At 49.6% G+C, this 26,113-nt stretch overlaps 2 long non-coding RNA genes across 2 annotated transcripts in view; one reads left to right on the top strand and one right to left on the bottom strand.

The window, feature by feature from the left end:
* LOC123600696 overlaps positions 1-26,113 on the top strand; it is a 313,135-nt gene that overhangs the window by 276,056 nt on the left and 10,966 nt on the right. The window contains exon 7 of the long non-coding RNA XR_006713750.1: positions 22,285-22,483. This is a non-coding gene — a long non-coding RNA (uncharacterized LOC123600696). The remainder of the gene's footprint in view (positions 1-22,284; positions 22,484-26,113) is intronic.
* Positions 9,250-25,067, bottom strand: LOC123600697. Its single transcript, XR_006713751.1, has 3 exons — positions 25,052-25,067; positions 19,640-19,885; positions 9,250-9,585 (listed from the first exon to the last, which is right to left on the bottom strand). It is a non-coding gene; the product is annotated as an uncharacterized LOC123600697 (long non-coding RNA).

Genomic DNA, 26,113 nt, shown 5'->3' with positions numbered 1-26,113 from the left:
GGGTGGCTGGGGGTGGGGGGGTGGGCGCCATTAGCCTGGGGCCCTTGCCATTCATTGATCCATTCAACAATAGTTGTTGTGCTAAACCAAAACTGTATCAGAGTCTCAGCAGAATTGTTTACACCAGTTCAGGTGCAAAGGCTTTGATGAAGGAACTAGTTACAGAGACGTGGGCAGGTCAGGGGAACCAGCAAGGCACAGTGAGGGATCTGAAACCAGGAGTAACGACCAGGCAGCCACATGAGGCAGCACTGGGGCTTAGGGAGCCCTGGAGTCACAGGCACGAGGCTGTCTGGCGCAAGCCTTAGGGAGGACTGACCCTTCCGCCAGGTTCCCAGTGTCAGAGCAGGGAGGGAGTGGGAAAGAAACCCCCACCTCTCTCTCCCCTGCCTTCCCATCTCTCCCTGAGGCTGCACCGGCCTCGGCCAACAAGCAGCTGGTCACCGGGAGAGTCTGGAAGGTGTAGCACCCGGCGGTCAGCTTCCTGAGGCCGGAGAAGGGCAGAGATGGGCGGGCCCGGCCCGAGTGAGGAAGGAGCACGCAGAGAATAGCCAGCACGGTGGGTGCCAGATCCACAGCACCCCTGCCTCCCCCTGCTTTTACTCTGACTGTCGCCACGCACACACACGCCATGCGCAAACAAGGAAAGGGATATGGCACAATAACGTGGCCGTGCGCGTGATGCAGAAAAACTGAGCAGGTGGAGTGTTGCAAGCCGAAGGGGGCTCTTTTAAGCGGAGTGGCCTGGGGCCTCCGAGGAGGTGACCCTGTGCAGAGATGCGGATGAGGGGAGGGCCTGGCTGCCTGGTTCCAGCAATGGGTGAGAGACCCTCATACCCGAGGCCACGCTTCCACCTGGGCCACTGGGGAGGCAGGCCGGTGTGGCACAGTGCATGCACACGCGCATAGCGACAGCTTCCTTCGGGGGATGGGGCCGCAGCGTGGCTGCTGCGGGGGCTGCGGGGCTTCCTGGGCGACAGGCGCGGGTGGGGAAGAAGGCCGCTCTTCCCAGTCGCTAGGCAGTGACCCAGAAAATGCCTCAGATTCCCGTGGCTTCTTCCCAAGAGCTTGAAGAGAGTGGCAGCTGGTGGACAGGTGGCCGAGCACCCACACTCAGCTCCTGCTGCTCCCCGCAGTGGTCTGGGGGCTCTGGAGTTGGCTATAATTGGGACTGAGGGACTCACACCCACCCCCTCCCCCCAACTCAGGCACAGACATGTTCCTCACAATCAATCAATCAATCTCTTTCTCTCTCTCTCTCTCTCTCTCTCTCACACACACACACACACACACTCCTAGAAGTACAGGGTTCCAGGAAAGCCAGCCTGTGTGCTGGTTCTGGGAGGCCCTCTTGGAAGAAATGACCTTCAAACTGAGTCCAGAAGGCAGAGTAGGAGTTAGTCCAGCAAAGAGAAGGCAGGAAAACGGTCCAGGCAGAGAGAATGACGTGCAAAGGCCCTGAGGTGAGGGGAAGCCGGCTTCCCTGGACCCAGGAACACAAAGAAGTTCAGAATGGCCGTGACAGGAATTGGAAGAGGTCCTTCAAGCAGATGCAGCAGGGGGGCTGGGGGCCTCCACGCTCTCCTTCTGGTCCCTCCTGTGAGCTTCTAACTGGGAAGGACACACTTTTCCTGCATCTGGAGAGCTTTACAGTTTGCAAGATGCTTCCATGTCCATTTTTTCATCTGGTTCACTGCCCGCTGAGATGAATGGCAGGGCCGAGATTCTGAACACTGGTGAGGACAGAAGCTCTGTGACACCTGGTGATTTGTTCAAGGGCACACTGCTAAGGGTCAGGACTCACAGTCTGGTCTCCTGGCTCCTAGCCTGATACTTGCCTCCCTGCAAAGTTCTATACAGACTCCTTGCCTGGGGCCAGGGTGATGGCCCAGTCTGCACCCCAGGCCGCACCCTCCCAGAGGCTGCCCTGCCTCCCCCCTGGCCTTGGGCTCCCACCCTCGTGATGCCCCCTGAGACAGCACACACACTCAGCTGTCCTGAGGCCGTGCCTGGCTCTGTGCTCTGTGGCTGAAGCTTTGATCCCCGAGTCCCCCCGAGTCCACGTCCACACAGGCAAGGGGTTGCTGGGCGGGGTCCCCGCACGGATTCCAAGGTGCTTTCTCTCCTCTGAAGAGGACAGGAGATTGCAAGTGTTCAGGTGTGAAAATTTCCTTTTACAGCGGTTCTGCTCTCGTGGGCTCTCCACCTTACCCACCTGCCTCATGTCTTTGTTTCGTAAGTTTGTCTGAGCGCCCATGTTCTCCCTCCCTTGCTCCCTTGCTCGAGACTCTGTTATGTGTCCTGGGCTCTCTGGCCTTCTTAGACGTCGTCTGCCTTTCTATGAGCTTCTCTCTCTGTGTGGTGGCCCTAGCTCCTCAACCCCCATCCCTCCCAGCCATACTCTCATTTCCACGGCAACCCCAACCAGAGAGGGGAGCCCGCCCCCCCCCCACCGCCTTGCTTTCGGGGAGTCAAGTGGTTGAGGAGACATCATGACTCACCAGCCTCCGAATAACCTGGTTGGGCAGGGGGAGCGGGGGACGAGGGGACAAAGAGACTTTGAGACCAAGGAAAGAGCAGCTATTAGTCACCAGGGGGAGAAAAAAAAAAGGAATTGATCAGACAGCAGGTGGTCCGAGAAAGCTCCCCACGCCCAAATCAGCCTTGAATTTAATAAGGGACAGGAATTAGAGTCGTGGGTGGATCCGCATTACTACTGGTCCGGTCCCCTCTGTGCCCCAGCCCCCGAGGGAGGAAGAAAGGCGAGCAGACGGCCACCCGGGTGGATGCCTACTTGTGTCTTTGGAAGCTGAGGGTAAGAATAAGAGGAGACAGAGAGGAAGGAGATGTAGGCAAGAGAAGAAAAGAACAAATAGCCGCTAGAATCTCCAGGAGCTCTGAATATCTCGCATGCATCCCAGTGGCGCGACCCAGCACAGGGTCTTTTGTAGCTGGACGCTTGTCCTCCCTCCCTTCCTTACCTTTCACCATGTGACCAAATATGAGTTAAGTAGTTAACACTAGTTGTCGGCACCTATAGGTATCAGACTCTGGGTAGATGCAGGGAATCAGAGGTGAGGGGCGCACGATCCGTGCCCTCAACATGTTCAGTCTAATGAGAGATAAAGGCATGCACACAGTGACTCACCCTAATTGATGTCACAGTGAAAGGGATCTGTGTAGGGTCCGGTGGTGGCCCAGCTCTGACCAGAGGGCTGGGAGGGCTTCACGGAGCCTGGCCTCTGAGCCAAGACCTGGAAAACAAGTCAGAGCTAGCACAACAGGCAGAGAGAGAGGAAGGGCAGTCCCAGCAAGAGGAAGAGCTGTGCAGTTCCTGGGTGGCTCAGTCGGTTAAGTGTCTGACTCTCGATTTCGGCTCAGGTCATGGTCTCAAGATTCGTGGGTTCAAGCGCCAGGTCGGGCTCTGTGCTGACAGTGTGGAGCCTGCTTGGGACTCTCTCTTTCTCTTAGTCTCTGCCCCTCCCCTGCTCACACACACACTCTCTCTCTAAATAAATAAAACATTAAAAAAAAGAAAAGCTTTGGTAAAGGATTGGGGGTCACTGATGGGCACAGTGTGTTTGGCGAAAATGTAGAATGTGGGAGCAGAAGAAGCTAGTAGCTGATGTCCCCTATAGGGCCCTGCTTAACAAGTGGCAGCAGGATGGGGGGTTGAAGAGGCTCCCAGCTTCTGGGATAAAGGACCTGCCTCCTTCTCCCTACACTGGTCAATGTGACGAAGCCACACTACCCAGTGTAAGGTTCTAGAGAAGGGTAAGGAGACCAAGAGACCTTTGTTTATGTGGCCGTCGGAAGGGTCTGGGCTTTTGGGTGGCTTGGCTTTTGGGTGGAGGCAGCAGGGACTGGGCACATCCTTCTAATCGTACCCACTCTTTTCTTCAGTTTCTGGTCCTGCAAGATCTTCCTCAAGCCCCTCTCTACCTCCTCAGAAAACATTCACCTTCACCTACCTATGGCAGCCTCAGGACAGAGTCCACCTGTTCCTGCCCTCATTCTATGGCAGAAATGGGAGCAGAGCCCTGAGGAATCCCAAGGAGAATTGGAATAGGAACCCTTGAGATGAGGATTTCTTATTGTAAATGAGCACAAACAATTTAGAAAGCAAATTGGAAAGGTGTATCCAGAGTCTGCTGAAAATCCCTCACTGGCTCCCCGCTACCTTAAGGATAAAATGTGAACTCGTTGGTAACAGAACACGGGCTGCCCCTCCTAGCCGCTCAGTCTCACCTCCCCTCAGGAGCGTCTGGGGACCCCTCCACACCCACATCTACACCCCACGGTCCTTGTGCCACTAGCAGGTCCTGGAATACATTGTGTTTTCTGGAGCTGTCGTGACATGAATCTTGCTGTTTTCCCTGTCCAGAATTCCCTTCTTTACCTTATCCACCAGGGTGACATTCCCTACCATTTGCAGCAGCTTGCTTGGCCTTACCCGTATCCCTCAGCTTATTTGGAAGTAATTTCCTGGGTGCCCGTAACTCTTTGCATCTCACATTTGTAGTATTTATCAAACTGTATCATTTATGGACTTGTGCCCCACTAGCCAGCAAGCCCCATGGTGGCAGAGTGAGCTTTTTCATCTTTGTATCCTCAGTGCCCAGGACAGTCTCTGGCACATAGTAGGTGTCCAAGGAATATTTGGTGAAAGCATGTCTAAGTCATAAGAGTTATTCTGCCCCTTGATTTGATAATCTCAGTTGTAGACATTTATCCTAAGGAAATATTACATCCCTTTGATCAGTCTGTAATTCTTTCCTGTATCTCTTATTTTTTAATGTTTATTTATTTATTTTGAGAGAGTGAGCACAAGCAGGGGAAGGGCAGAGAGAGAAGGAGACAGAGAATCCCAAGCAGGCTGACAGCGTGGAACCTGACACGGAGCTAGAACCCACAAACCGTGAGACGATGACCTGAGCTGAAATTGAGAGTCGGACGCTCAACCGACTGAGCCACCGAGGCGCCCCTGGATCTCTTCCCGATCTATTGCAGTTTTTGCACATCAGTTATTTACCAAATGCTTACCAGGCACCAGGCAAGGTGACCAGACCAACCATTCCCTTCTGCCTGGTGCCATCCTGGTCTTACAGCTGGAAAGTTCATTGTCCTGGAAATCAGTCCCAGGCAAGTCAGGCGGGCTGTTCACCCTGGTGCCAGACTCCATTTTTCATAGGCTGGAGTTAAAGTTAAGAACCAGATGCTCCAGGTCCTGCCCTCAAGGAGCTTACATCCTAAAAGCAGGGGATGATCCCAAACGTAACCACGAGCATGCCGTTACAAAGCTTGGCACCAACTGCTGTGAATGCATAGGGTAAAAAGCAATGGTTGCTGCATGTGTGTGTGCGTGTGTGTGCATGTGTGCGTGTGTGTGCATGTGTGCGTGTGTGTGCATGTGTGCGTGTGTGGGGGGGGGGCAGAGGACGGTTTGTAAAGGGGGTGGTATTAGAGCTGGGCAGAGAGAGAACTGTAGGGTTCTCCTGACAGACAAGGCAGGCTGCTCACAGCACCTCCTTGGGGCTCGTGCTCCATCCTGTCTCACGTTCTGTGCTGTGTGTGGTTGTACAACTACTGTCTCCAAGGGAAGGGTCATGCTTCTATTTAGTTTCTCACACCCTTCCCTGTGGCAGCCAGCGGTTGCCCTTCACTGTCTGCTGCTCCCTGGTTTCTACTCTTCTTGGCACAGAAAAGATTCCAGGTATTAGCCCCCCATCTTTGGTCACCTTTGCAAGCGGGGTGTGCCTAGCTCGAACGCTTTTCGCCTTGCTCCAGTGTGGTGTTGTATGCCCTATGCGTTTTCAAACCAAAGCTCCTGCCTCAGGCAGTCCTCTCCTGGCCTTGCCTACTTTCTCCGGTAGCCACCTTCCATGACGGCATGAGGGACAGGGCGCATTATGGACTGAATCGTGTCCCCCACAAAATCCCGTGGGACTGTTTTGGGAGACAAGAAGGAAAGTGACTTTTAGTCTCTGGAACAGTGTCTAAGTCTCCTAGCCCACGGCACTTTGTTAGAACGGTCCATGCTGACTAATGTAGGGACACTTTAATATTTCCCAGCTGAGAGTCTGGCCTCTTCAACTGAACCAGGCCCGTTGGAGCAGAAGCCTAGTCGTAGACTGATCCCACGTGGACAGGTGAACGTTCCAGCATGGTGAACGGAAAAAACCTAGTCATTTCTGAGGGGCAACGAGAAGAGGGGAGATCTTAGGAGCAGCAGGAAGGAATGGAGGTCTTAGGACAAAGCCATCAAATGTGTGAACAAAAGAGCCGATGACACTCACCCTCCTTGTCTCCTTAGATGTCTCTCCTCTCCAAGAGTGGAGGCACGGATCATATTCTGGAGATGCTCTAGGCAATTGTTGTCATTGAAGGCAGGACTTTGGAGGTCCTTTGGAGGTCTCATGTTCTAGAATCCTGACATGTTTCTTTGGTCACTTGCTGGACGCCTATTACAGTTACGAAACAATTTTATGGTTGGCCCTCACAATCAGGCTTGGACATAGGGACCTGGCATTAGCCCTGTTTTACAGATGGGAACACTGAAGCTCAGAGGCCAAGTGCCCTGTACAAGGTCACATACCCACTGGATGAGGGACCCAGGCCTCAGCTCCAGGTCTCTTTGCCTCCCAAGTCCGTGAACTTTCCACCCCATTGCCCTGGAGCAAAGACCCCATCACTCGGGTCGGTGTGGCCTGGGCGGCCCCTCTGACCAGTGGATGATCACCCAGTCCCTTCTCATCCCTGCCCTGTGGTCAGGGAGCATGTTCCCCGGGCCGAGAAGGCAGCCCGCAGCTATTCTTTCCACAATTGCTCCTTTCAGTCCAGATTTGTTTTTTGATTTGTTTTCTGTTTGTCTTTTCTTCTGGGGAGGGCGGGAGGGATGGGGGAGGCTCAGCCTTTTCTGCGAGCTCTGTGTTTATTTCTCCTTCTGTTGTGTGGGGATTTTAAATGACGAGGCTTTGATTTTTCTGCCTCCTTGGGAGATTTGTGCAATTTTTAAAAAACACACTGGCTCTGGTGCTACATTGCTGCCCAATTTCGCCTGCTGAGGAACCCATGGGTCTGTGAATGAGCGCCTTCCCCCTCCTTGCGCGGGGCACACAGAAGGCACGGACTCCGTGCTTTGCTGGGCGAGAGTGGGGGGGGACAGAGAATGGGGGCAGGAGAGATGCCAGGTATGGAGGGGGCCTCAGGAGAGCGTCTCCGCCAGCCTGCATTGGAATACTCACGCTCAAACATACAAGCCCACCCTCAGCCCTGAGAAGCCACGACGTGACACGAGAGAAGGTGTGCGAGCGTACATTCGCCTTTGGCCAAGAGCGTACATCCGAGGGAGCAGGCGTGAGCACGGTTCTGGAGACACTCGAGCATGTCAAGGGGGGAGACGTGCCAGCTCTATGTACTTGAGCACACGCGTGTGTTGCCACATCCGTGGGAAGATGTCCATGGAGCCTGGATAACCATGCACTTGCCTGGGCGCAGAACGGTAAACGTGCCAAGGAGATGGCAGGTACATGTGAAATGTTCGCAGAGCCTGGACACGACATCAGGAGACCCGAGTTCAAGCGCCCAACCTACTCCGGCGATGGCAGTACGTATTTTGAAGCAGATTCAGGAGTGAGCAAAGGCACACGCGTGTGCACCCGTGTTTCTGTTTGCGCCAGCCGAGGAGCGTGTCACGGTGTGTCCCGTGTCCCTGTGGGTGTGCATTCTTGCGTGTGCTTGGGGCTGGGTGAACACACGTTTGCAGGGACCATGGGAAGATGCACCTCCCGGATGTACGTGAGAGAACGTCGGGTGTGTTTGCGCCTCTCAAAGAGCCACAGCAGCGGCAGCGAAGACGGAGGGCAAATGGTGTAAGCTGCCTCCGTGTCTGGAGACTCCGGAGCAGGCCCCGTGCGGGCTGCGACTCCAGCGGTGGCCGTTACCATGGCTATCACTAAAAAGACACTGCTGGTGCCTGTTTGTTTTCCAAATCCCCAATCTTGTGACAGTCCCTTCTGAAACTCAACCCCTTTCCCGGGCTGCTGCCTTCCCTCTCAGATCAGGCGATGAGAGTCCAGTTCCCTCCCAGTCTCCAGAGGGAGCGGAGGGGGAGGTCAGCCGGCCTATATTCCAACCCTCCTCCCCTCCCCCAAATCTCGGTGCATCTGGGGATGACTCAGGACCCTCCTGGAAAACCAGGGAGCTCCATGAAGATAGATAGCCCCCTGCACGTCTTTGGGCCGGATCCTGGCCCAGCTCATGACTAACTGGCTGCCAGTTCTGGGGGGTGGGGGGGTGGCTAAGGATGATTCAGGGAGTCACAGCTGCAGATTGACAAGAGCTTGGCCTGGCAGCCCAGGCGGGGGAGGGGGACTGTAGACAAAGGTCTGGTCCCAGGCTATGCTGGGCAGGCCTGCACACCATGACAAATACCTGCTCTCAGCCCCTTGGCGAGTCTGTGACTCGGTGACAGGGAGGCTGGAGGGATCGCCATGAAGGAGGAGGAAGGCTGAGTCAGGCTGTGGGAAGCTCCCTCCCGCTCATAGGTGATGGGTCACAGTAGCTCATCTCTTTAAAGGCAGGGCCAGTGAGACCCAAGTCACAGGGTCCCTTTGCATATCAGCGAGTCAGCTTCAGAGATTCCAGGCCACATGCTGGACTGGCAGCCAGGCCTTCTCTGTATCATGGGTAATACAGAGCAGAGAGGGGGCACAGACCATGCACGCCTCCCTGGAGGTGCACGGCAACAGGGTGCCCCCCGCTTCTCCCTCCAGACAGCTCCCTGAGGGCAGGCGTCGTGTCCTTTTCAATGACACCGGATCCTCCCTCCTCCAAGATGGCACCCTGCACTGGGCCCTGGTGACAGCAGGAAGTCAGTACATGTTCTCTGAATGAAAGGCAGTGCCCTGGGAGCCCTCAGACCTGCATGTTCCCACGTGGGACCCCGACTGTATGTGGGGACACCTCTTTACCTTTTCTCAACATTGCTTCCTTCATCTAAAAAATGAGGAGTTTGGATTGAATTATCTCTACACTTCCAGCACTGACATTTCATGATTCTATTAACTAATTGAATTGGATGGACATTATGGGGAATGTTGAACAACAGGCTAATTTTTCTTTGAACATTAACCAGATCCCCGGGCTGTGTCATTGTCAGGTCAGCAGAAAGCAGACTATGAAATACTCCTACCTTCTCTCCTTTTGTCAGTGAACAGACTCATCGCGTCCTTCCTGGAACCTGCACTGGGGAGTTTGAAGATGTGTTCTGAGATTTCTGGTGGTTGGGATGCTTTGGGCACTAGCTGGCCCTTCAGGGGCAGGAGACCCAAGCTCCCTTCCGTGGTAACAGCCAGGCCTCTGACTCTGCTTGGGGAGTCAAAGTGGGGGCTACAGAAGAGTGGTGGGTTTTTTTTTTTTAATGTTTATTTATTTTTAAGAGAGACAGACAGAGCATGAGCAGGGGAGGGGCAGAGAGAGAGGGAGAATTCAAAGCAGGCTTGACTTGAGACGAAGTCAGCCGCTTAACTGACTGAGCCACCAGGGTGCCCCAAAAGTGGGGGTTTGGGAAGCAGATCCTGGCTCCTGGAATAGAGACAGAAAACAGGGATATGTCTTTGTGGAGCCAGGGGGAATAGATGCCAGAATTCCTCCTTCCGCTAACTCCTGATTTGCTGGGTCACTCCCTCTCTGGATAGTCTTTTTCTCCTGGTGATAAGAGTTATGGGTTGAATTCTGTCCTCTCCCCCATCCATACGTTGAAGTCCTCTCCCCCAGTACCTCAGAATGTGACCTTATGTGGAAATAGGGTTGTTGGAGATTCAGATGAGGTTGTCCTAGAGTGGGAGGTGGGGACCCTAATCCAGTATGACTGGTGTCCTCATCCAAAAGGGAAACACGGGCACAGACGCTCGTAGAGGGAGATGCCACCCAAAGACGAAGGCAGACGCAGCCTGATGTGTCTGTGAGCCAAGGGATGCCATCAATTGCCGTAACCACCAGAGGCTAGGCCAGGGGCCTGGGACCAGTCCTGCCCTCACAGCCCTCAGATGGGACCTTGATCCTGGACTTCTAGCCTCCAGAACTGAGAAACCATCAATTTCTGTTGTTGAAGCCCCCAGGCTGTGGTACCTGTTACTGTAGGCCTGGCAGATTAATACGATCAGAGGTGCCCCCCTGCCGGAGAGGGTATTCCCTCCTCTCCCCCGTCCCCACCCCCGTCAGGACTCCACCCAAGAGAATGAGGTAGAGGGACTGTAACAGCAGGCAAAGATCCTCAGGGAAAGTGATTTTTTGCAGCCCAGTCTGGCTTCCTGTGGATCTAGCTATTACTGTGGATCAGGAGGTCCTGCCTTCTATCCCACCTAATTCCCACCTGCTGTAAGTCCAGCCCTTTTTGTCTTATTTGACCCTCAGAAGAGACAATGGTCAACCGGAACCCCCACCTCCAGAAAACAGGCCTTGGTTGCCTAAACGGCTGATATGCAATCTCCTTTCCATAGCAGCTGACTGCCCTCAACCTCCCAGAGCAAGGAAAACCTTCGGTGCCCAGCCCCCACCCCCTGTCCAGACCCAATCCTCCAAATGTCCGCCTGATGACCTTTTCTCCCATGTCCCGGAGTAGGCGAGACAGGCTGTGGCCTCCTCCCCCGAGTCCAGCCCTCCCCTGCCTCCCTGGACCCCCGCGCACAGGCCGTCCTTCCCAAAGACAGGGTTTGTTTATGTGATCCCACACGCCTTGTCTCCAAACACAGCGTGGAAATAAGTCGTGGGGACAAGAGGCAGCGGCTGCGAAATCGCAGTGACCGATGAGAGGGCCTGATTGCTTGTGCGTAGCTGCTGAAAGGGGTCTTGACATTTTAAGTGCTCGTCACAGTGAGGAATGACAGCGGCAGACAATGAGACACTTCCTCTTTGCCTTTTGCTGGCTATTAATAAGTGTTTCTGATTCTGCAGATGTGGGAGAGATTCTGGGCCATTGGGCTGGGTGTGTGTGTGTGTGTGTGTGTGCGTGTGTGTTTTTTTCTCACTTTGTCTTTCTCCCAGGTCCCCGTTTCCTCCTCTCTCCCCTGCCTCCCGCTCTGTGAGCCTGCCGCCAGTCTCCGTCTCTCCCCGGCTGTTTGTCTTGGAGTCAGATTTGTTAGTGCTCAGGAAATGTCATCAGGCAGCTGGTCTCCGACCTGCTCTTGGCTCTTTGCTCGAATCCAATCCCTTAGTCTCCCCTGGCTTGGACCAACTGCCAAATCCCACTCGCTTTCCCCAGGGTTAGAGAAGAAGAAAAGGAGTGTGGCGCACTGTCGGGGAAGACAGGGAGCGTGTGAGGCCGGAATTGGGGACAGGGCGGCAGGACACTGGCTGTATGATGCAGGGCCACTGAGAGCAGTCAGTGTAGGCAGGGACAGAGGGGCCGGGCCTTGGGGACAGACCAGTTCAGAGACAATGGGAGGGGGGACTAGATTCTTCTTCCCTTCCTCCTTTCAGCAGCACCGACTTCAGAAAAGCCACAGCCTTTCTGTCCTCCTCCAGAGCCTGCATAGGGAGGGGTGTCGTCTCCCGGCCTTGGGGAGAATGTTGGCTGAGCGCATCTAAGAGGAGTCTGTTTGGTGTCCAGAAGCCCTGAGTCTCACTGGTCGTTGTTTCAAATCCTCTCTCTCTCCCAGTTAGGGAGATCAACCACCTGATGTTCCCAGAATTGCGGCGTTTTCCACAGAGCTCAAACTGGGACAGTCCTGGGGCCTACGAGGACCCTTAGTCACTTGACCCAAATCACCCCATGACTCCTGACCTGGCTTCTGGCATGCCTTCTCAAGAGGTACCTTCCTGGCTTAGGGGCGCCTGGGTGGCTGAGTCGGTTAAGCGTCTGACTTTGGCTCAGGTCATGATGTCACAGTCTGTGAGTTGGAGCCCCTTGTCGGACTCTGGGTTGACAGCTCAGAGCCTGGAGCCTGCTTTGAATTCTGTGTCTCCGTCTCTCTCTGCCCTTCCCCCACTAATGGTGTCTCTCTCTCTCTCTCTCTCTCTTAAAATTATATAAACATTAAAAAAAAATTTTTTTTAAAGAGGTACCCTCCTGGCTTGAAATGCACTCTGGTGGAGAAGGCATTGAGAAGGATGCAAGAGGGCAGCTTGAGTGGGAAGGAAAGAGCCTTCAGCCCTGAGCGGCTCAGTCTTCTCATGCCAGCAGAAGAGAAAAGAGATGTCCAGCCAAGGGCGAGTGACACCTGGAGATGCCTTCCAAGCCAAGAGCCTCTGTGACCCTGGGGGAACAAGGCTTGGGGGAACCAAGCAAATAGAGGGACAATGCTCCTGCTCCAGGACCCGCCTGGCCCTCTGCTCCCCTTGCCCTCACCCCTCCCTCTCGCTCCCAGCCAGTGCCCCCCACCCCGCCCCGGCTAGCCCCCCACCCCCCTCCGCAGCCTGGCTTCGTGGGAGTCCAGCTCCAAAGCCTTATCCCAAGCCCGCAGCCTTTGGATCTCTTTATTCTGATTCAATTACATACACAATATGAGCTTTGCAAACAGAAAATTACACGCTGCAATAATTGAATTCTTTCCTGGACTTGAAGCTTGCTGGGCTGTGGTGTGGAGCAGCTCCCAGATACCCAGCCTCGCCCCAGGGCCCCACCTTCACTTAGCAAAATAACTAACATTTAAACACCATTTTATAGTTAATAGTGCCTCTACCTCCACTCTCTCCTTTGCGTTTTACAAGTAGGTGAAGTAAGCTTTTACACACCGTGGTTAGTTCTTCCCTTTTTACGAGTGGGGAAACTGAGGCATGGAGCAATTCTAAGATGTGCTCAAAGTAATGGAGCAGGTGATTGTGTCAGAGCCGAGATCCAAATCTAAGTTTGATGTGACAAATTTCATGGTTTCCCCCCACCCCCAGTCCAGCCTGACTCCCATTTCCTGCCCACCCTAACCACCACATGGGCCTGGCTCTCCTGGTCCCTTGTGATTCATGAGAAAGGGCCCGATTACTTGCCCTCCCTCCTATAAGTCCAGGCCTCCGTGCTATCCAAGAGCCCTGGATATAATCACCGTACCCCAAAGCCACTGTTTCTAGACCTGCCAAAACCCCCATAAGCAAAGATCGTGGTGGGCAATGCAAGAGAGGATGCTCTTTCCCGTCTACCAAATCTGTCCCCTGTAGGACCCACATGACAACTACGTTTTCATTCATTATTCCTGCCCTTACTTCCTGCCCTTACTGCTGCTGGTGTCACGAAGGTTGATGGGGCAGGTGCTCTGGGCTGGGCATTTCTCTCATTTGGTCCTCCCGGCAAATGAATAAAGCTATGATCATTTCCGTTTTGGAGATGAGCAACCGGGGCTTAGAGCAGCCAAAAAAACTTGTCCAAGTCTCTATTGGAAATAGGGACTAGAACCCAGGCTCGCCAACTGCAGTCTGTGTTCTTAACCACAGTGCCGCATGGCTGGCTGGAGACATGGCCCCTTTCTTCCTCGCTGGTTCAGATCAACCTCCCCTTTGCACTGGGCTATTGAATTCCTTTCCTCATGGTCTCCTTGACTTTGGTCTTACGTTCACTAAATCCATCATCTGTACTCAGCTGGTGGGTGACTTAAACATCTCTAACAAGGCTCCAAGAAAAACTCCATATTTCCCAACTGCTCACAGAAAAAAAAGTTTGCACTCTGTGAGTGATTCCCGTTTCTCTCCTGATTCCTACCTTCTGCCTTTTCCGCTGCGTCAAATTCCCTAGCTATGCTAAACTGCTCAGAATTCCTTTATTGCAAACACCAGGAGGTTTCACACCTCAGTGTTTTTCGCTTAGGCTTCTCCTCCTCCTTGGAGTTCCCATCCCATTTTTCTGTGCTGGGCTTAATCTTACTTCTTCATCAAGACTCAGCCTAGACATCATTGTCTCCAGAAAGCCTTTGCCGAATCTCAGGTGGGCTAAGTCTCCTTTGCTATGATTCCATAGTCCCCCGTGTGCACTGTCCTAAGAGGACAAATGACTTGTTCATGTGTTGGTGACCTATAGCCCTGCCCTCCAATCCTGGACTGCAAGCTCATTATCCAGGGACTGGATTGTTTTCTCTGTGCCCCAGCAGCTAACACAGTTCCTGGCTCACGGTAATCACTCATGACCTGTCTGTCGAAAGTCTTTAAATCACTACATTTAGCTGATGACACTACATGCATGATCATGTCCTCTTAAATACCTAACCCCAGAAGATTTCCCATGATTCCTGACACCCTGAATATAAAAGGAACTATTTTACCAAATGGCCTGGAGTTGTATGTACCAATGGGAACTCTGTTTCTTAGAGATGAAGAAAAATTCTAGAATAAGAAAGTCTCTTCTTACACATCAACTGACTTTACACTGATTTCCTTAGAGGGTCCTAGAAAATGGGAAGGAAAGTTTGAGATAGTACAAAGTTAACCTGTCAGTCTGCGGCTATTCTGACAGGCCTAGCCAACAAGTCAGAGAAACAAGTCTTCTTTCTGCTAAGAATATGCCAGGCATTACTGTCATAAAAGGAAACCTACAAAAATGAAGACATTTACCACGCTCCTGATATAGAAGATTCAATATTGCAAAGATGTCAATTCTCCCCAAATAGATCTATAAATATTTAATGCACTTCCAATCAAGATCCCAATAAGGTTTTTCATAGAACCTGACAAGCTAATTTTGAAATCCATATTGAAACATAAATATCAAGAAAATCAAGATAATTAAAAGAAAGAAAAAGGAAAGGAGATGTGCTCTCTCAGATATCAAACATACTATATATTTATAGTAAAACTCTGTGGTATTGACTCAAAAATAGGTAAGCAGGCTGAAAGACTAGAATACCAACTCTAGCACATAGTAGACACTGAATAAATATTTGTCAGGTAAATAAATCAAGGTGGCATTTCACATCAATTGTGGTGGGACAATTGACGATTCATTAGGGGAAAAAAATAGAGGTAGATTCTACCAGTCACAAAAATCAATTCCAAATAGCTTAAAAACCAAAGCATAAAGATATTCATAATATTTAAAAGAGACTATAGGACAATTTGTTTATGACCTTAGGGTAAGGAGGGCCTTCTAAATAAATGAAAATATGCAAAATATATAGAGCAGGGGTTGGCCCACCACCTATCTTTATGTAAAAATAGGGACACAGCCACATCTGTTGTATGCATTGTTTTGGGCTGCTTTAGTGCTACCGTGGGAGTTGAGTGGTTGTGACAGAGACAGTAGATCTCATGAAAGTGAAAATATTTACTGTCTGGCCATTTCTAGAAACTGTGCTGACCCCCAACACAGCATGAAAAGATTGATAAATATAACTATATAAAAAGTTAAGGGGCGCCTGGGTGGCTCAGTTGGTTAAGCGTCAGACTCTTGGCTTCAGCTCAGGTCATGATCTGTCGGTGTCATGAGTTCAAACCCCTCTGCACTGTCAGTGAAGATCCTGCTTGGGATTCTCTCTCTTTCTCCCTCTCTGTCTTCCTCTCCCCCACTCACTCTCTCTCTGTCTCTCTCTCTCTCTCTCTCTCTCAAAAAAAAAAAAATTAAAACTTAGCTGTCACAATGATGCTATGAACTAAGTTGGAAGTGTAAAACACAGACTTGAAGAAAATATTTTCAACATATAATAACAGACAAGAGATTATAAGTATTGAGGTTATGTGAAGACAGCTTACAAATTAAGGAGTCACTCTAAAAAGAAAAAGACGATTACCCCCCTAGAAGGGTGGGCAGAAGATATGAACAGGAAATTCACAGAAGACTTTAATATGATTGATAGAAGCCCAAAGAGATACTCAACCTCACTGGTTTTATCACTCAAGGCCCCAGCAAGAAATAGAGGGTGAAATTAGGCAATTTGAAGAAAGTTTAATAAAGGGACCATTTACAGAGGTGTGGACCAGATTTAAATAAACAGACAAGGGATCCTGGGCCAATAATTTTATACTATGTGTGTTTTGTGTTATATATATTTACCACAATAAAATAGCATGTATGTCCTCCTCCTCCAAAAAGCATTAAAAAGCCAACTGTATGGTGTTTTAAAATATTCAAATATAAAGGCACAGACAGGTTGAAAATAAAAGATGTAAACTGCAAAGAATAAGCAGAAGAAAGCAGGCATGGCTATATTTCTATCAGAAAAAAACAGATTTTGAGACTAAAATATTACTGGAAATAAAGACATTAAATGGTGGGTCAGTCCATCAAAAAAAAAAAAAAAAAACCCTAAATAATCTTAAGTGTCTATGTACCTAATAACAACAGAGCTTCCCATATAGAAAGTGACAATTGACAAATCTAAATGCAGAAATAAAAAAATCCACAGGTATAGTTTTTAACAACTTCCTCTCAATAACTGATAGAGCAAATAGCAAAACAACGCCAGAGACATGCATAATTTGATAAACTGGAAGCTATTGCCACCTCAAGGCTTGAAGGTCCAAGACAAAGAGTAGAAATCTGGGAGTACTGTATGGAGAGAGCTGATGACAGCAACTGTCCAGGGTGCATTAACCCACTGGGACCTGGCAGAGAAGGAAACGAAGGAATACAGTCCTCACCTTCATTCTCCTCCTGTCCTCTGAACCTTCTATTGGCTGAATCCAGCTGGAAGATGAAGGACAAGGAGCCTGTTGGAATAGTCCTTCAGGCCAGCTTCTTAGAGAACAGGGTAGAGAGATGTGGGGAGTGGATCTGGAAGGGCCAAGTGAGGATATTCACACCCATAATCCATGAAAATGATTATCGCAGCAACAGTGAGATGCCCCTTTTAACCCACAAAAATGGTAAATATTTGTCAAGTGTGAGTGTTGTGAAACATACTCTCAGACACTGATGGTAGAGAAGAAATTTGGTCAGCTGCTTTGGAGTCCAATTTTTCAACTTCCTTTTAATTTTAAGTATGCATATATTATACCCCAGCAATTTCACTTCTCTGTATCTAGAGAAACAGTTGTACTATTGCACAAAGAGGTATGTACAAATATGTCCATTGCAGTATTTTTTTTAAGTGAGAAATGGAAAACATCCCAGATTCCTATCAGTTGAGGAATAAATTATATTATCTTTAAATAAATTGCATTGTAGTCATATGACAGAATAATATGCATTAGTTGAAAAGAATAGGATTGGTTCTAATATATACTATTATGGGTAGCTCTCCAGGAGGTAATATTGAGTGAAAAATGGAAGCTGTAAAATAATAATATGTATGGTATTTTATTTATGTAAAACATATGCAAAATAATCATATATTTTATACGATAAGACGTTTACATCAATGTAAATTTGTGGCCATAGTCTAAAAGGATATGTATGTCATGATTAACTACGAGAAGATGGTCAATTTTTTAATAAGAAGAATGTATTTATTTTTTGTTTGTGAGGTTAAAAATTCATTACCACCACTATCACCACCAGTGGCAACAAAGCCAGAAAACTAGCCGTGTTGGAATGCTCTCATATGGAATTCTCTCATATGAAGCCTTCTGGTTCTGTCTATCAGAATTCCTCCCTCCATCTGGACCACAAATCTCTGTTCTAGCATGTGCCACAGTTGGCCTTACACTAGGGTTCCTGGTTTATGTGTCTGCTTTCCCTTCTGGACTATAATCTCCTTGAGTCCAAGAACTGTGCCTTTGTGGTGGGCACTCGTTGCTTTCTTTTCTCATCTCTGTCCTCTTTCTGCCAACTGTTCGACTTAAGTCCAATCCATAGGTGACAGCAGTGCCCTCCGGGAACGACGCTTGTCAGTAACAAGTACCTGGGCAACTGGCCCAAGTTGGACCAATTAGTGTCCCTTTCTGGAAAATGAGGACCTGGGAGAGAGAGAAGGCTAAGCCTACAATATGTCAACCGCCATGTTCTCAACTTCAGGGACAGGAGAAGCAGACAAAGGTAGTTCTGAAGAGAAGGAGAGAAAGAGAATCAAAAGACGTGCAGAAGGGAGCAAAAATCTGAACTCTGCTGGTGTTTGAGGACCTGACTCTGCCTTGCTTCAGCAACATCTCTCTGTCCCTTTATGTAAAGTCGTCCCTGAATCTTTATAAATGTCCATAGTTTTGACTAACATCTCCAGTTGGTTTCGGTCGCTTGTAACCCGGAGAATTCTAATTAATAGTGAAGAGCTATGCACTTTTGCATCTCCTACTGTTACCTACCTCAGGGCAGAGCCTGCTTCCTAGTGGGTCCTCTCAACAACCATTTGCTGAAATGGACCAAAGGAGGCATTATTCCTGCCATAGGCCCTGCACAGGTGCCCACCTGGCCTCTTTTTCATACTTGCAGTGATTCTGGTTCACCGCCTCCCAAGACACCCCATCCCACCGATGGGGCAGCTTGAGCACCTCCATGTCCTCTCTGTCATGACAGCTCTGCAAATGGGAAGGCTCTTCTTTTCCCAGCTTCACCTAATTTTCCCCATCAGGCACCTCTTCCACACCCTTCTTTCCCTGATCACACTCCTCACAACAAACCCCATTTGTCAGCGTCTCTCTTAGAAGGAAGTGCCCCAAACTGACTCTTCAGACTTCAGGCTCTGGCGGCCTGTGAGTGATGGGCAGGGCTGTGGGATGCCACAGGGCTGAGCCACAGGGCTGAGAGTCAGTAAGAGGCTGTATTATGTTGCTGAGGATTTAAAAAAGAATTATTACGTGTAGGGAACTACTTGGAAATTGCTCCAGTGTATTAAAGGTGAGTGGGAATTGTGTTGATACAGAATTTGGTGTGCTGATGTGAAACCCTGAGTACAAAGTGTTACCACAGCGGGAGGCACACGTCCCCCCAGGCAATCCCACAGTCCCTCCGTGACTCTGAATCACTCATACTTGAGGGGCAGCTGGCATCCCTCAAACTTGGAATTGAACTGCGGACACTACAAAGTCAAGTGGGAAGCAGGCTTGTCAGAGCATCGTAGAGCTGGGAGGATACTCCAGAAGGGATCACCTAGCCTAATCCCTTCATTTTACAGCTAAGCCACCTTAAATCCATTCTGGAACCTGTGGGGCATTAATAAATTAATAATTAATTAATAAATAAATAAAATAAAGTCAATTTTACCTATGAGGAAGCTAACCCAAGGTGGTTCGATGGCTAACCCAAGAGCATGCGGCAGGCTGGGAGTTCACAGTACTTTCCTCCACACTTACTGGTCTGTGAGAGGGAGCTGGCAGCCCGTTAGGGGCAGCTCTTAGGTGCAAGGGAGCGTCTCATCTTCTCTTTGAGGACAGCAGGCACAGACTAAGGGCCATTTGTTAACAGCCAGAAATCTAGAAGCAGCTGAACTAATCAAAGCTTGCAATTAGGGAGCATCCATCAGCCAGACTGCCCACCCAGAACTGGTTTCCCGGCCTGCCCCCTTCCCCACAGGAAGCACGACAAATCAAATCAATATTGGAGTTAAATTCTTCCCTCTTCTTAAATGTTGCATCTGTGAGACTGTAAGGGATGGCAATCGATTAGAGCACAGTACGGGCTTTATGTGCACGTGCAAATCTCTTAACTTCTCCAGAGAGCCAGAATCTCACCTTCTCCTGCAGTAAGCCTTTAGGGAACAGGGAACAGTTGTCTCTCGGTGCAGTGACCAGACAGAACATGCCATGCTCTCTCTGATGACTTTTCTAAGTTCCATGGGGGAGAACTTACCTATTTGACCAGGAGAACAATCAAACTCTTTATCTACAGTCGCCGCATACGGTGAAAGCTGCAGGCTGTTTGCGGTGTAGAGGGGTGTCTGAGGAACAGCCCTGGTCAGCTCCCTCCGGGTTCCTCAGCATGGTTTAAGGGTGGCTGGAGATAAGCACAGTTCCCGGAGACGAGTTTAGATCCCTCTGGAATTCCAAAGGTCTGAAACTTCATTTCCTCCCCGAGAAGTGACAGATGAGAAGGACACTATAGGGGTTTTGGAAAACAAAACGTGTAAATTATATAACAGCTCACAATGGAAATAATCGGGGCAGCAAGAGACTTGGCCAAATCCAGAAGGTACTGGACAACAAGTCTAGCCTGAAGAATTCAAAGTCCGGGAGAAGCCATGCGTCCAATCCCACGCCGGCTTCTGACTTCCCCGTTGCCCTACGGGCACCCTTTCCAAAGGGAATACCTCTTCCGTTCGCGGCTTTGCTTGGGTGCCCAGTTTCCTAGTGTCTTTCAAAAATAACATTTATCTGGCTTTGAAGGTCTTATTCTGGGGACATTTCTTATTTTCCTTCTTTCTTCTTTCAAAAAGAAAGAAAGAAAGAAAAAAACAGCAGCTTTGACTAGTCTGAGGGTGACACGAACGCCTGATTTTTATGCAATGTTGCAAGTGCCTTTCAGCAACACAATGGCAGGCTCTTTGACAATGTCATGCGTCTATTCAAAACAAGCGGCATGCCAGTCAGAGGCCTGGGCGTTTGCACAGTGCTTGTTCTCCGTAGTGATAAGGCATGTTAGATTTTCCCATTCTATTTGAGAAATAATTCTGGTCTTTTTTAAGTCCCCTGCTTTTTTGATTATTTTTTTTTCTTGCCTCTTTGCCGAACAATAGGACCTGTCCCTGTTTGATTCCTTCCGTGATGCCTGTGCGGTAACAACTTGAGAAAGAGAGAAAAGGAGAGTGGGGACAGGGCTGGGGGTTGAGGGGGGGTAGAATGTGATGGCTTAACAGCCCTGCCAGGTGCTGGCCAGGAGAGGGACAGCGGGAAGGAGGGGCTGGGAGATTAGCACCGATAATTTTGTTGGGTCGATTTGTACAGCTCCTTTTGTTGGAAGCCAAGGTATGTAGGAGGATGGGTTAATTATCTAGCGGGCGTCCTGCTCCCTGGCTGGTCTACCACAGCTAATCCTCTCTCCCTTTAGCAGGTATGCAGCACCAAGAGTGGGAACGTCTGCTTCCTTCCCCTGCTGGAAGCATGATGGATAAAAAGAGGGGAAAAAAAAAAAAAAAAGAATGGGGACAGGGATAAGAGTTGGGAGGGTGTGAAGTCATCCAGCTTTGCAAATGGAGGGAAAAAGTCCCCACCTACCTTCTCTCCCCAGCAGGTTCCCCCAGCTAGGATCTGATGTCTTCAAATAGACATGCCCTCCCAACTGGGGTTAGCAGTTGGCTTTTGCTGTGTAATAAACCACGTCGAAACTTAGTGGCTTCAAACAATCACCATGTCCTTCGATCACCATTCTTCAGAGCAATTCTGGGCTGGGCTGGGCTGGGCTGGGCTGGGCTGGGCTGATCTCAGTTGGGCTCACTGATGTGCAGGTGGGTTGACTGGAGACTGGCCCAGCCGGCCCCATCACACCCCTGGTGGTTGGCTAAAGCCATGAGGGTGACCGGGCCATGTGTCTGTCACAATCTAACAGGCTAGTCTGGGAAGCTGTGCTCCAAAAACAGTGACAGGGCAACGCCAGAAGTGTGCGTAAGTTTTCAAGCCCCCGTTCGCATTGGGCAAAGTCATATGGCTACACTCAGGCTGTTAGTCATATGACCTACTCAGGTCAAGGAGTGGGGAAACAGTTTCTGGACTCAGCATCAGAACCAGAGGGGAACAGTCTGTGGCCGTTCTTTCTTTCATCTGCTACAGCTTGAATAGCCTCTCTCCTCTTTCCCCCCAGCCCCCGCGAAGACACGTACGCTAACGTTTGATTTACACACCCGGCTCAAAGCTCCAGGAGAGCTTCTGTCTCGAATGCAATGCCAAAGCATGCTCATGCTCTTCACTCTCTCTGCATTTCTAATAACTTGTACCTGTCCTTTTGCTATTCCTCCCTTTCACCTACCTGGCAGGATTTTGGAGCTAGCCTAACCTCCCTGTTTTGTGAATGGGGCACTCGGGGCCCAGGAAGGAGGAAGGGTGTGTGCACTGTTGCCCGTCCCATCGGTGGAATGCCTGAGACCCCCAACTCCCCAGTTCTAAGGCCCCATATCAGACACCTCAGGAAACTGCTGCACGCCTTTCCTCTACCACACAGAAGTAATGTTGTGCGTGTGTGTTTATGCCCTATCTATTACCAGAAAAGGATTCAAAGTGATTTCCACACCAAAACACAAAACAAAAGGAACAGAGCAGAGCCTTGAAGGGATGTAGAAACAGTAGATGTTCTCAGGCTCCTGAAATGAGTAGATTATACCATTTGGGCAGATTTACTCTGGATTTGCTGGCAGCTGAGGCAAAGGACGGATATTCATTGAGTTATATAGTTTTGGGGGTTTTTTTCTAACAAAAGAAAACATACAAGCTCATCTGTTGAGACAATTTATTTTGCTGGTGCAAAACTCAAGCAGACGTTGACTGGACATATCTCTCTCTCTACAGAACATCGAACAGCGTTCTGGACACCTTCCTCCTTCACAGTTCCAAAAGCACATTTATTTGCTGTGCCTCTCACCCCCTGCCCTGCACTGCCTGGCGTGGGGTGCTGCCCACAGTGGGTGCTCAATCAATGCTGCAGGCTGATTGGTGATTGGCATCAGCAGTTTTGACTCCACGCCGGGAGTCGAGTCTCCAGCCCTGGGTGAGTACACAGAGCTATCTGGAAGGCTAAACTAATTGATTTAGTATTGATTGGGCTGCAAACCTCTGTTCAATATCTCCAGAATCCACAGATCCTCCAGGGGAAGAAGCCCCTTCAAATTTTATCCGGGGTTCCTCTAAGCAGCACAAATTTATAAATCGCTGTGCAGACCAACCACACCAGAGTCCTTGCCCACCACCCCACCATCTACTCACGGGTGGCTCTGAGCAGATTCTTTGACTTCTCTGGATAGCTACCTGCCCCCTCAAGCAGCCAGGTACTCTGAGCATCAAATGATGCGGTATGTGCAAAGCTTTAAGTGCCATAGCGATGTAAGGAATCATGGTGATACATTCGGAGTATCAGCTCACGACTCAGGAAGACTTCCGATTGTTAGCCTCAGGCCTTGCCTAGATGATTCCACCCCAACCTTGTGCCTTGTCATACACAGCACGTGTTAGAGAAACAAAAGGAAAAGAGGCTGAAGGGTGTCTACACGAACCAACCACCACTACAGGAGCTCATGTCACCTGGTGGCACTTTATGGGTACATGCTCCAGGTCCCCAGCAGTGGGAGATGGTAGATGGAAGGTCCTTCTTCTGAGGTGGTCTGGGCTCCTGCAATATTGCTGTGGTCGGGGACTGTCTCCTCCAACTCTGACGTGCATATGAATTCCCCGGGGTCTCATTAAAATGCAGGTTATGATTCAGTAGGTCTGGGATGGGAGTCTGAGAATCTGCACCTCTGAAAACCTCCCAGGCAATGCCAGTGCTGGTGGTCTAGGGACCACACTACGAGCACAACCAGAGGTAAAAGGACCTCTATGACACTGATGGATAGAATTCTGTATATGGTATCAGTGTGCCCAGCTCACAATGTATATAACACGAGCAAGGAATGCAGTTTCTATGGCTCATAGATGGCCCTGAAGTTCAGAGCAGGTGGTTAAGGGAGGGCAAAGCTTGCAGAGGGGGTGTTTGTTATCCCTTTACATTTACCATAACCAAAGTCTTTCTGGAACTCAGGGTATGATGAAATAGGAATGAGGGGTTGAACTTTACCTTCTGCCCCTGGCCGGCCTACTTAAGGGTCTGAAGGAGGTGGGCTATTAAGTAATCTGGCTTCCTGCCATGTTAAACCAACAAATAAAATCACACAGGGACATACTGTTTACTGAGCACTCAGTATAACCCACAGGGTTATATTATGCTATACTTTACTGTACTATGCTATATTATACCATACTATACTATACTATACTATACTATACAACTCTACATTTTCACTAACACCTTTCCATAGATGAAAAAGCCAGAGGCACCAAGAGGTCAAGCAGGCATTCCAAGGTGATTCAGTCAGCAAAGGGCAAGTCAAATCCAGGTTCTGGGCTCCAAAGTCTACATTTTTCTAGGGCACTGCACAAGCCCAGAAGTCAATAAGCCAGACATCAGCCCAGCAAAGAGCCCCTGGCCTTGGACGCAGCAGACATGAACCGCCAGGGGGGACATCTATCTCCCCACTGAGAAGAGGAAGCTCACCTCATGGGCCCTGTCTTCCTTTCCTGCTCCAAGATGAGCTGCCTGGTGCACTCCAGGAACAGCCGCACAACTACATGTCGTCAAGGGAAAAGTGGGGAGTGTGCAGAGATACTAATCAATTACTTAGAAAACTGACAGTCTGGGGGTTTTCGCTTGAAAACAAGTAAAAATATGTCACTTGCTTTTTATTATTTTTTAAGAGTGCAGTTAGATATGGGACTTTAGCATGAATAACCTCAGATTCATGTGCCGATCAGATGGATCCTTAAACTTCCTAAGTGCTTCAAGTGTACACATTTTAACTTGAAAAATTACCAGGTTTGTCTAAAGAAAAATTTTCAAACATAAAACACGAAGCTCATTTGAAGAGACGAATTCTCCAATGGAGTGAACCCAGGCTGTCATAAAGAAGTTAAACCAGGCATAAAGGAAAATGTCAGATGTGTGGGAGAACCAGATGTCTCTCCTCTTTTTTTTTTTTTTTTTTAACTTTTAGAACGTAGATCAGATTATAGGAGAATATATGAATGTCTGAGCCTGGGCATCAGGAGAGCCGGGAGGAGAGTGAGCCTTGCTCTCCTGGGTGATGCTGAGCTCTCTCCTGGAGAATACATTTTTTTTTAACTTCTAAATAAAGCACTCTAGAGTGGCACATTTATAACCACCGAAGAATTACTCAAATAAGAGACACTGTCAGCTATTTATTTTAAAAGCTTTTTTTCCTGAAGGAGAAGAGGAAAAAAAATCTCTCCACTTTCCTCCGCGTCCCTTCAAAAGGTTTGTGAGTGGATTCTTTCCTGGCTTTCTTTTTCCTCCTTAGGAGAAGAACCTATCTCCTCCTGGTCTGAGGATTATTCCTCCTCCTCTTTCTCTCTCTGCTCTGGCCCCAGCCATGTTATCTGTCCACCTTCCAGGAAAAAGGGAAGGTGAGCCTCAGGCTCATGAAGTGGGTTGAGCACGAAGATGCTGGAGTGTAGGGTTGTGGGGTGCACAAGGGGTTCTTAAGTAAATCCCAGAAATGGCACTCACCAAGAAGAAGGAAGGAAAGAAGGTGGGGGGGGGGGAGTCTCAGGGGGGAAAGGAAAGCAAAACCAGAAAGGGGTAGCAGCAGGGAAGGACCCAAGAAGAGAATGGTTGTAGAGAGCAGGAAAGGAGCAGGAAGGGAAGGGTACAGGTGCTCCTGGTCTGTGGGCACCCTGTGGGATCCAGGACCGGGCCCCAGGCTTCCAGCTCCTGCTGCCTTCCAGAATCCTCTCCGATAAGTCCCATTTCCAGTCGTGCCTGAGCTGTGGACTCAAAGCCAAGAGTGTGGGTGCCATCGTGTCAGTTGAGCACTTCCTTTTGCAGAAGGCCTGGGTGGAGTGGGCTAAGGCTGGGTCTGCCCAAGGGCTCCAAAATGAAAACAAGAATGGGCTTGTGTTCGTGCAAACGCCAGAAAGCTCTTCACTGGGAATAGCATGGAGACTCCCACTGTGCTAAAGGGCGATGTTAGTTGGATGGATTTCTTTTTCCTTTTGGCGGGTGTCACCCAGAGAACATGAGACACCCTACTAACTGATGGCTGCTGAGGTGGTGAGAACGGTACCTGTGGCCGCCCTCCCAGTCTATATAATCCTGCCCTTTCCTCAAGCACCAGCTCAAATTCTTTCTCCATCGTGGACCCCATCCAATCAGGACTGGTATCATTCTATAAATGGCTTTTCTTGTCCTTCACAAACAGCACCCGACCCCCTCCTGGGCTATGTTAATTATTTGAATGCTCATCCAAGGCCAAGACTAGGCCTGGTTCATTTTCATATTTGCCACAGCGTCTTGTGCAGAATGGGCGTTCAACACAAAGACTCAGAATTGTTAATAGTAGCCAACACATTATGCACTACAGGAGGGCAGGCATTGCCCTGAGCATTTTGCATGTCTTAATTCTAATCTTCAAAACGATCCTATGAGGAGATGCTGTAGTTGTCCTCATTTTCAAAAGGAGGCAACCAAAGTAACGCGGTTGAACTTGCCCAAGGTCACACAGCTTACAGGCAGCGGAGCTAGGATTTGAACCCAGGTGTTTGGAGCTAATGCCTGCTCGTTCAGCCACTA

This window comes from Leopardus geoffroyi, chromosome D1 (assembly GCF_018350155.1).
Source record: "Leopardus geoffroyi isolate Oge1 chromosome D1, O.geoffroyi_Oge1_pat1.0, whole genome shotgun sequence".
Lineage (NCBI taxonomy): Eukaryota > Metazoa > Chordata > Mammalia > Carnivora > Felidae > Leopardus > Leopardus geoffroyi.
Note: the sequence above shows the minus strand (reverse complement) of the source record. Positions and strands in the feature narration are given on the sequence as shown.